We start from the raw sequence: 8,890 nt of genomic DNA, 5'->3' as shown, positions 1-8,890 counted from the left end.
TACCTTTGACAAACGCCAGCGGGAAAAAAACGTAAATGCGAGCCCTGCGTGAAACGAAACTGAAACCATGAGTAGTCTCGTCACAAGGCGCTAGGGAGAAACAGCGTCGCTGCTACTCGCGGAAGTGACGCTATGTCACGTGCTTGCGCGTCAGAGCGTCGTCTGCTCCAGTGCTCCTACGGGATATGGTTTGTCAATACGCCCCCGGGTTACAGTGGCTAGAATTGGGAAGTGTGATGAGGGGCATGCAGCGCCTACGGGGAGCGTTGAAGCCTTCGGAGAGGAGCCGCGAGAGGGCGCGCGCTGTCGCTTATACGTCGACTCACGGTTTCAGCCTCTCACTGGTTCCTGGCACCAGATACTAGGAGTCTTTGCTTCCCGGAGCAACGTAAAGGCTCCGCTTTTGTCGAAAATTTTGATAGAAGCGGTTTTACTTGCTGAAAAGGCTGGGTTGAAGGTGGATTATATCACGGCGGATGAAGCACGATGGAATCGTTCAATGTGGCGTCTTTTTGGGATTTCTGGCTCCTCGACGTTCATCAAGCTATCTACACCACACCCTATTGAAGCAGCAAGACGCCTCTTCTTCATTTCTGATTTTCCGCATGTGATAAAATGCGTTCGAAACGGCCTTCTCAAAGCAAGGTATAAAACACCTGAAGGTTCCGTATATATTGAACATATCAGAGCAGCACACAACGAGGATAAGTGTGCGCTTACTCTCAAAGTGATGCCAAAAATCGCTGCTGCTCACGTGAACCCAAACAACTTTGAGAAGATGAAAGTGAACTTTCCTTTTCATCTTTTCAGTCCGCAAGTGCTTCGTGGCCTGTTCTTCTACCAGAAGCAAATTAAGGAGCAATGGGGTGATCCCGCACCAACGGAAGCCTTTGTTTTGCTGATGTGGAAGCTTATAAAGGCCATGACAGCACGCATACCATCCGAAGGATTAAAACCTGACTCTACAGCTGAGGTTCATGCAAAAACTTCACCAGCAGGATTCCTTTCAGCAAGCACTGCCGAGGGGCTGAGTCACCCTTCAAGGCACACTTGATATAATGAGGTATCTTCATGAGAAACTTGGCTTTAAGTATACCTGCTGACGTGCCGACTAAGCCAAGACTGCCATTGTTTGGAATAATAAGACAATTTTCTGGCTGCAACTGTCTAAGTTTCTACGATTTTGTTAAAGCGCCGAGAAGCGGAAACTCTGAGGGAGAGATCTGAAGTTTCTCCTCAGTAGTGAAGATACAAATCAAGAACTGGACGCATTGTTGGAAGGTGGGAAGATTGAAGAAGCTTCTCAGGTTGTTAAGAAGTCCTTAAAGCTTTCTGACCATGAGTACCCTGAGAAGTTGAGCGACTCACGGCTGGTATTTTTCATGGCAGGGTATGTTGCCCGCAAGACAATTCTAAAAACTGGGTGCAAGGAATGCAGTGATAAGCTGCTTGTTTCCGCTGACGACGCCAATGAACAGCTGGCCATGTTCACCAAGTTCTGTGACAATGGGGGCCTCATTTACCCTTCGGAAGAGCTATTCGCATTTGTCGATGCCCTCGAGACCACTTTTACGATGTGGTTCAGTTATAACGAGCTCCGCAGTGACAGCTTTACCGAGCTCGTTTCCTGCCTCCAAAACAACAATGTCACACTGGGCTGTGCACAATACGGCCCCAGCCTTAGCAACCAGATCAAAAAGTTCTTTCTAGTCACTCTTCTGCACTTTTACACAAAAGCCCTCAACAAGGAGAGAACGTCTTCTGTGAAAGGAAAAAGCACTTGAAGCTTAGGCGCGTCACTTAGTGAGCATCGAAGCCTGAGAATTGTATTTTGAACTGTTTGTGAGAAACTTTTCAAAGTTAACTTGCATTTCTGAGAAGCGCTCAATAAATAAAATGCTTACTTCAGAGAAACCACCGAGGAATTTTCTGTTTTGCGTTCAGGCGTGAGCGGGAGAAAATCGGGCAAAGCAAGCTTCCGCCAACCTTCAAAGCGCGCTCAGTTCGGTTAACTTGGCACCTTGGAATTGCCAGTGGGTTAGCGTGATTACTCTATTGCTGTTTCCCGCCATGTTCCAAAGAAAATAACCGTTACGAAGCATTCTTTTTGCGTTATCGCGTTTTGGACTGCGCATGCAGGGCTGGCGGCTGCGACGGCGGCTGCTGGAGCATGACGTTGATGATGATGATGATGATAGTGTTATCTAGTCCCTTTGTAACGGATGGACACCAGATTGGTGTCCCAGCTAATAATAAACACACACACACACACACACAATTGTCTAAAGAGACATCAACATAAGGTCACACGCAGCACTTCACCTGGACACACCCCACAACCGCGCCTACCCTCACCACACACTCACACCCCAACACCCGGCCCAAACTTCATCACAGTTGGCGAACTGCACTCCACCATTCGGCGAGCCTTCTCGTCGTCGCCGCAGTTGCTTTAAGCAATGCTTTGTCAGCGGCCGCGCTGTCTCCGGCGGCGCCGTCCACTGTTGCGGGTGGGGTTGAGGGGAAACCGAGCGATGATGATGATGATGATTTATTGACTATACCCTTCGTATCGGGCGGGCACCATGTTGGCGCCGCAGTCGTAAAAAAAAATCATAAACAATACAAAGTACCATAGACGCAACACCACACTTAACTCATACACACACACACACACAAAATTAAAAAAAAAATTACAAAAAAAAATAAAAAATAAAAAAAAATCACGGCTTGCGTATTGCTGTCCACCACTCCGTGAGTCTCCTTTTGGACGCCTGCACGAAGGGAGTTCTGTTCGCGCCACTCTCGCCACCACCCGGAAGACAGTCCGGCGGGTCAAAATCGAGTGCCTGCGCGAGTGTAGCGCCCTCTGGGAGCAATGTTTTGAGGCATGCGCACCGCAGCACTACGTGCTCCATCGTCTCGGATTCAGCACCGCACAGCCGACACAATGTGCATGTAATAGTCTCATCGTACCGGCTACGGTGGGCAAGCGTTTTAAGGGCTCCTGCTCTTGCTTCAAAGAGCAGAGCACTGCCGACGCTGTTGTCGTATCGATGCTCCTGAGCTATGTTCCGCTTGTGGTTCCGGTAGAGAGTCAGGGTGGTCTTGCCTTCCATGCTGGCGCACCACTGTAGGCGTTCGGCTTCCACCACTCGCTCTCGCACTTCGGCAGCCCACTTTCCAGCCGTTTCTGCCGCTACGGGGTCCTTGAAAAATCCGAACTTTTTTTCGAGCTGGTAGATCCGGGCCGTCCAACTCGTTCTAATGCATGTGGCCGACAAATATTCGAACACTCGGCGTGCCCAGCGCTCCAGTGCCATAAAAATGAGGCGACCGCGGTATCCGAGCTTGCTCGTTGCCTCCCGGGCCTCGAAACTGGACCACCCCAGGTCTCCTTGTACTGCCTCGTTCGCAACCCTACAATGGCAGCCCAGTGCTACTCGCCCCACTTCACGCTGTCGCCGCTCCAGCCAGTTGCGCGTTGTCGCCGAAAAGCAGACCACTGCGTTCGCAAATGTGAGCCCGGGGACGTGGACGATCTTCCACAGGTCTCGCACCATGACGAATCTGTTGCAGCCCCATAGGCAACGTCGGCGGAGTATTGCTTGGGCGCGCGTAGCTGCCTTTCGCACCGATTCTTCCTGGGGGCTGCAGATTCTACCACTGGTCGAACAGAGTTTCACCCCGAGGTATTTGTACTCCGTAAGTACTGCCAGCCTCTCTTTACCAAGCATCAGCTCTGCTTCCCCTTTGGCGTGCCCTGCAAATCGGACGACGGCCGTCTTTTTTGCACTGAATTTAAGTCCCAGGGAGACAATTTCCGAATTGCAAATGTTCAGCATGGCTTGCATTTCCGCTGGCGATTCTGCCATGATGACCAAGTCATCTGCGAAGGCCAGCCCAGGTAGACGGCGATTTTCGTCGATTCCACATGTGGTGAACCGCAATCGGAAGCCAAGGCACGACTCTATTAGTGCCCGCTCCATCCTGGACACATAGAGCAGGTATAGCAGTGGTGACATAGGGCAGCCTTGGCGGAGACCCTTGGTGACGGAAAGCGGCGCAGACACTGCATCTCCGAAGTGGACGGTCACTATATTGTTTGCATATACCCGAGCGATCATGGATAGGAGCTCTCCTGGCACATCGAGACTGGCCAAACAGCTGAGCAGGGACGCGTGGGGAACATTGTCATATGCCTTCTCCACATCAAGGAAGCAGCACAACAGCGACCTCCCCTCTCTCTGCGCTATCTCTGCACACTGGGTTAGGATGAATATGTTGTCGTCCAGTCGGCGCCCGGGGCGGAAGCCGTTCTGAAGCTCGGTGAGAACGCCCCTCGTCTCCGCCCATCCACTCAGCCAGTCCCTAACTACACGAGCGAAAAGGCGGTATATCACGCTGGTCACCGTGATGGGGCGGTAATCCTTGATGTTGCTTGGGTCCCCGCCCCGCTTCGGGACAAGCGTAACCCTACCATGCTTCCAGTCGTCCGGGATTGGTGCTTCTTCTTGGATGATGTCCGTGAGGATGTTTGCCAGCTGTTCTTTTGCTTCATCCCCAAAGCATTTGACCACACGAGCTGGCAGACAGTCTGGACCGGTGGCTGTTGCCGCGCTGATGTGCTTCAGTGCACCTTCCACTGTCCGCTTAGAGACCGCCCACCGTAGAGCGGTTTGGCTCTGGGTACTTTGATTCCCAGCTTCGGTTACAGTGTGCACAATGTCTATCGGGCGAGGATCGACAGCATCCGTAGACCCAAATACTGTGGTGAAGTGGCCTGTGAGGAACTCTCCAAGTTTGTCTACTGTCCGGCCAGTTGCTGGGTCTGTTAGCGGGGGAGTAGGCGGGGGAGGCCTATCCAGCGACTTAACATACTTCCAAAACTTCTCTGATGCACTCTTTTTATCTGACGACAGTGAATGCATCATACGCAGGTTGTGGTCCGCAAGCTTGGCCTGCACTAAAGTCTGTACCTCGTGCTTCAAACATAGATACAGGTCCCAGGTTGCGGCGCATGTTTCACTGTCGGAATATTTCAGTGCCCTTCGATGGTCCCGATTTGCCCGTCGGCGCTTTTGCCATGCAGCTTTCACTTCCGCATCCCACCATGGGTTCTTCAGGGTGCGTGCACCTGGCCTTGTGTGTGTCATATACCCATCCATGATCGAGTATAGCGCACTCATAAAGTCCGCATATGACTTGGCTTGTTGTCTACGAGGGCATAGCTCAAACTTCTCCATCACGGTAGTGATGTGTCGACTCGGAAGACGGAACCCGGCCTTGTCCCGTCGGTTGTTGCGTGCGCCTCGCCAACCAGAACGGCTAAAGTCCAGGAGCAGACGATTGTGATCACTGCTCATACTGTGTAGTCCTTCCTCGTCGATGGTGATCTTGTGGAGCAAGGAGTACAGGCCAGTGGACACCAAGGCATAATCGATTGTAGTGGCACTGCCACGTGCGCACCATGTGAATTGTCCTTCACAGAGCGGGTGTAAATTGGCAATCTCAAGCTGAAGGTTCTCGGCCAGCTGCAGCAGAAGCGTTCCATTTCTGTCCGTGTCACCATCCAGCTCACTTAGGTGCCCATTAAAATCGCCTATTATTATGATTTGCTTTCCGTGTGCCCATGTGGTGGCATCTTGGCGGATGCATTCAACAAGTTGCACGTTTGCGGCAAAGTTGCGGCTAACCGATACGTAGACCACACAGACTGCAGTAGGCATACCCATCACCTCGCCTATTATCCACATGTGGTCGTTGCATGCAGTGTGGTCATCTGCTCGCCAGTCCAGACTGTGTTTCCACAAGACGCCGACACCACCACCTTTACGCATGTTTGCCGTCCTGTTCTTGCCCGCCCACACCCACTTGTTGTTAACGGGTGGCTCTTCCAGGTCACGTAAGTGGGTTTCCGCAAAAGCAAACACATCCAGATCCTCGGCCTCGAGCGTCTCGTACACCTCCGCCCATTTCTGTGCATTGCGAGCTCCATTCAGGTTTATGAAACCCAACCTGAAGTGGGGCCACTGCTTCCGCCTGCAGCGTCGGTGTTGTCGACTTCTGTCCGCCGCTGCATTGGCAGCTGGAGCTCCGACCCGAGGGGCCGCTTGGATCTGCACCTGTCTAGCAGACTGGACAATTCGCACCGAAGGGGTGGCCTGTCGTGCCTGCTGCAGGGGGCGCGCTCCCACTACTGGGTCAGCAGGGGCCACTGTTGAGAGAGGTGATGTCCGACCAGGTCGGCCACCACTCTGTATAGCTCTGAACTGCTCTGTCTTTCCCACAGAGGCCCCGGGAACTGTTGCGACTGATGCCGTCTCTGGAACATTGGGGGCATCTGGGGGGCTGTAGGGACTCCATGCGGTGACGTCACGGGTACCTGCGCCGAGACAGTGGGCCATACATTGGCTGTCTGTATCACAGGCTGCGTCTCGTTGGTTGGCTGGTCCCATCGTTGCAGCTGTGTCCCGCTGGGTTGCGCCTGTGCGAGACGCTGGGACGCTGGGGTGTCTGCATTCCCCAAGCTCATCTGGCTGTGTGCCTGGTCCGACTCCCTGGTGCTCCTGTCTGCAGGGCTACTTTTGTCTTGGGGTGGCCCCTGTTTTCCTCGAGGGGGGCGACCTCGCTTTGAGGCCGGCCCCATGCAGCTGTGGTTCTCTTTCCGCGGTGCCTGGTGTAAACCTAAAAAAGGGCGAACCATGGATGCCACCTCTTTTGCTACCTGCCTTGCTGTGTCGGCCAGGTAGTGAACTCCATCCCTCGCCAGCCGTCTGTCGCCCTCGAGAACGCGAGACACATCGACGAACACGGCCTTCGCCTCCGTACATAGCCTTTTGAGCTGTGCGTTTAGGAGCATCGCTCTTGCCTTTACCTCTTTGCCGCGTGTCACGATCTCTGGGACAGAACACACTACAAGCTGTTGCTTGTATGAGGCAATGAGCTGGTGGATGGTCCGCACGATTGTTTCCGGCTGGGCGTCTTCGATTATGTCCGCTACTCCTACGTGTAGGACTAGCAAGCGACTGTTGCTTAATGCGGCGTCTTGATGCTCGCTCAGTATCCGCTGCGCATCGGTCACTGACATGTGTGGGAGTGTGGCGCCCTCTATGGCCGGCATGGAGAGACGAGGGCAGCGCAAGGCTAAATGCTCCACCGATTCGTCCTCAGTGCCGCACACCCTGCATAGAGTACACGACACAGCAGGATCGAAACGGCGCCGGTAGAGCAAAGTCCGCAAGGCACCAGCCCGCGCCTCAAAAAGGAGGCCGCTGCCTACGCTGTTGTCGTAGAATCGCACCGGGCCGATGCTCTGCTTGTGCTCCCGGTACAGCGCCAACGTGGACTTGGCTTCCATATCCCTGGCCCACCTGACACCCTCAGCCTCCCCGACTCGCAGCCGCACTTCAGCAGCCCATTTGGATGGAGAGTCAGCCGCCATAGGGTGGGTGAAAAAGCCAAACTTCTTCTCAAGTTGGTAAACTCGCCTGGCCCAGTCCGTCCGGATGCAAGTGGCAGCCAAATACTCGAACACGCGCCTCGCCCAACGCTCCCGTGGCAAGAAGAGCAGTCGGCCGCGAAAGGCCAACTTGCTGGCCGCCTCCCGTGCCTCGAAGGTGGACCAGCCTACGTCGCCCTGGATGGCCTCAATGGCAACCTGGCCATGGCAGCCAAGGGCAATGCGCCCAACCTCATGTTGTCGCCTCTCAAGCCATCCGCGCGTAACAGCCGACAGGCAAACCACAGAGTTGGCGAACGACAGTGCCGGCACGTGCACCAACTTCCAAAGGTCGCGCACCATCAAATAACGGCTGCAGCCCCACAGGCACCGGCGGCGGAACGAGCGTTGATGATGATGATGATGATGATGATGATATAACAGTCGTGCCCTTTGCAACGGGTGGACGTCGGGCTAACCGAGTCCGACCAAAATGAAAAATTAAAGTACAACACTAAAAAAAAAAAAAAAAAAAGGTATGTGCTGTGCTAGCGGTGCTCCTGGCACCATCAGTCAACACCACGCACCACGGCCCACCACTCAGCCAGGCGGCGCTTGCAGGCTGCTACTGCTGCCGGTTTAACCTGTCCAAACCCGAGAGCTCCTGACAGCGTAGCGCCCTCGAGGGGCGGTGTCTCGAGTCCGCGACAATGGAGGACGAGGTGCTCCACTGTTTCTCCCGCCACTCCACACGCCCGACACTGCGTGCACAACACTGCTGTCTCGAAGCGGCTGCGGTACTGCAGCGTACGGAGAGCCCCAGCCCGGGCCTCGAACAGGAGGCTGCTAGCACCGCTGTTCTCATATAGCGGCACAGGCGCGATGTCTGTCTTGTGCAGGTGGTAGAACAAGAGAGTAGACTTCTCCATATTTGCAGCCCACACCTCCCGCTCAATGTGCTGCACACGATCACGCACTTCAGCCGTCCACTTCGTCACGGTGTCGGCCACAATTCGATCTCGAAAAATGCCGCAGTCCTTTTCTATCGCGTAGAGGCGACGTGTCCATGCCGTGCGGACGCATGTTGCTGCCAGGTATTCAAACACACGGTGGGCCCACCGGTCTCGGGGCAGGAACCGCAGGCGGCCAAGGTAGACCAACTTGCTCTTGGCCTCCCGGGCTTTGAAGGTCGACCACCCCAGGTCGCCTTGAATGGCCTCGTTCGCCACCCGGCCATGGCATCCGAGCGCGGTGCGGCCCACATCTCGCTGTCGCCGCTCCAACCAGTCCCGCGTCGCCGCCGAGAGGCATACCACCGCGTTGGCGAATGTAAGGCCCGGCACATGCACCAGCTTCCACAGATCTCGGACCATGATGTAGCGGTTGTATCCCCAGAGGCAGCGGCGGCGAAGTATGGACTGCGCCTTAAGAGCGGCCTGTCGTAGGTGC

General features: G+C 54.6%; 1 pseudogene; it reads left to right on the top strand.

Annotated features, from left to right (window-relative positions):
* Positions 1-361: 361 nt before the first annotated feature.
* On the top strand, positions 362-1,784 carry LOC146206463 (uncharacterized; annotated as a pseudogene).
* Positions 1,785-8,890: the final 7,106 nt, after the last annotated feature.

This window comes from Amblyomma maculatum, chromosome 1 (genome assembly GCF_055883805.1).
Source record: "Amblyomma maculatum isolate TAMU_Amacu chromosome 1, ASM5588380v1, whole genome shotgun sequence".
NCBI classification, from domain to species: Eukaryota; Metazoa; Arthropoda; class Arachnida; order Ixodida; family Ixodidae; genus Amblyomma; species Amblyomma maculatum.
The sequence above is the reverse complement of the archived record's forward strand: the minus strand, read 5'-3'. Positions and strand labels throughout refer to the sequence as shown.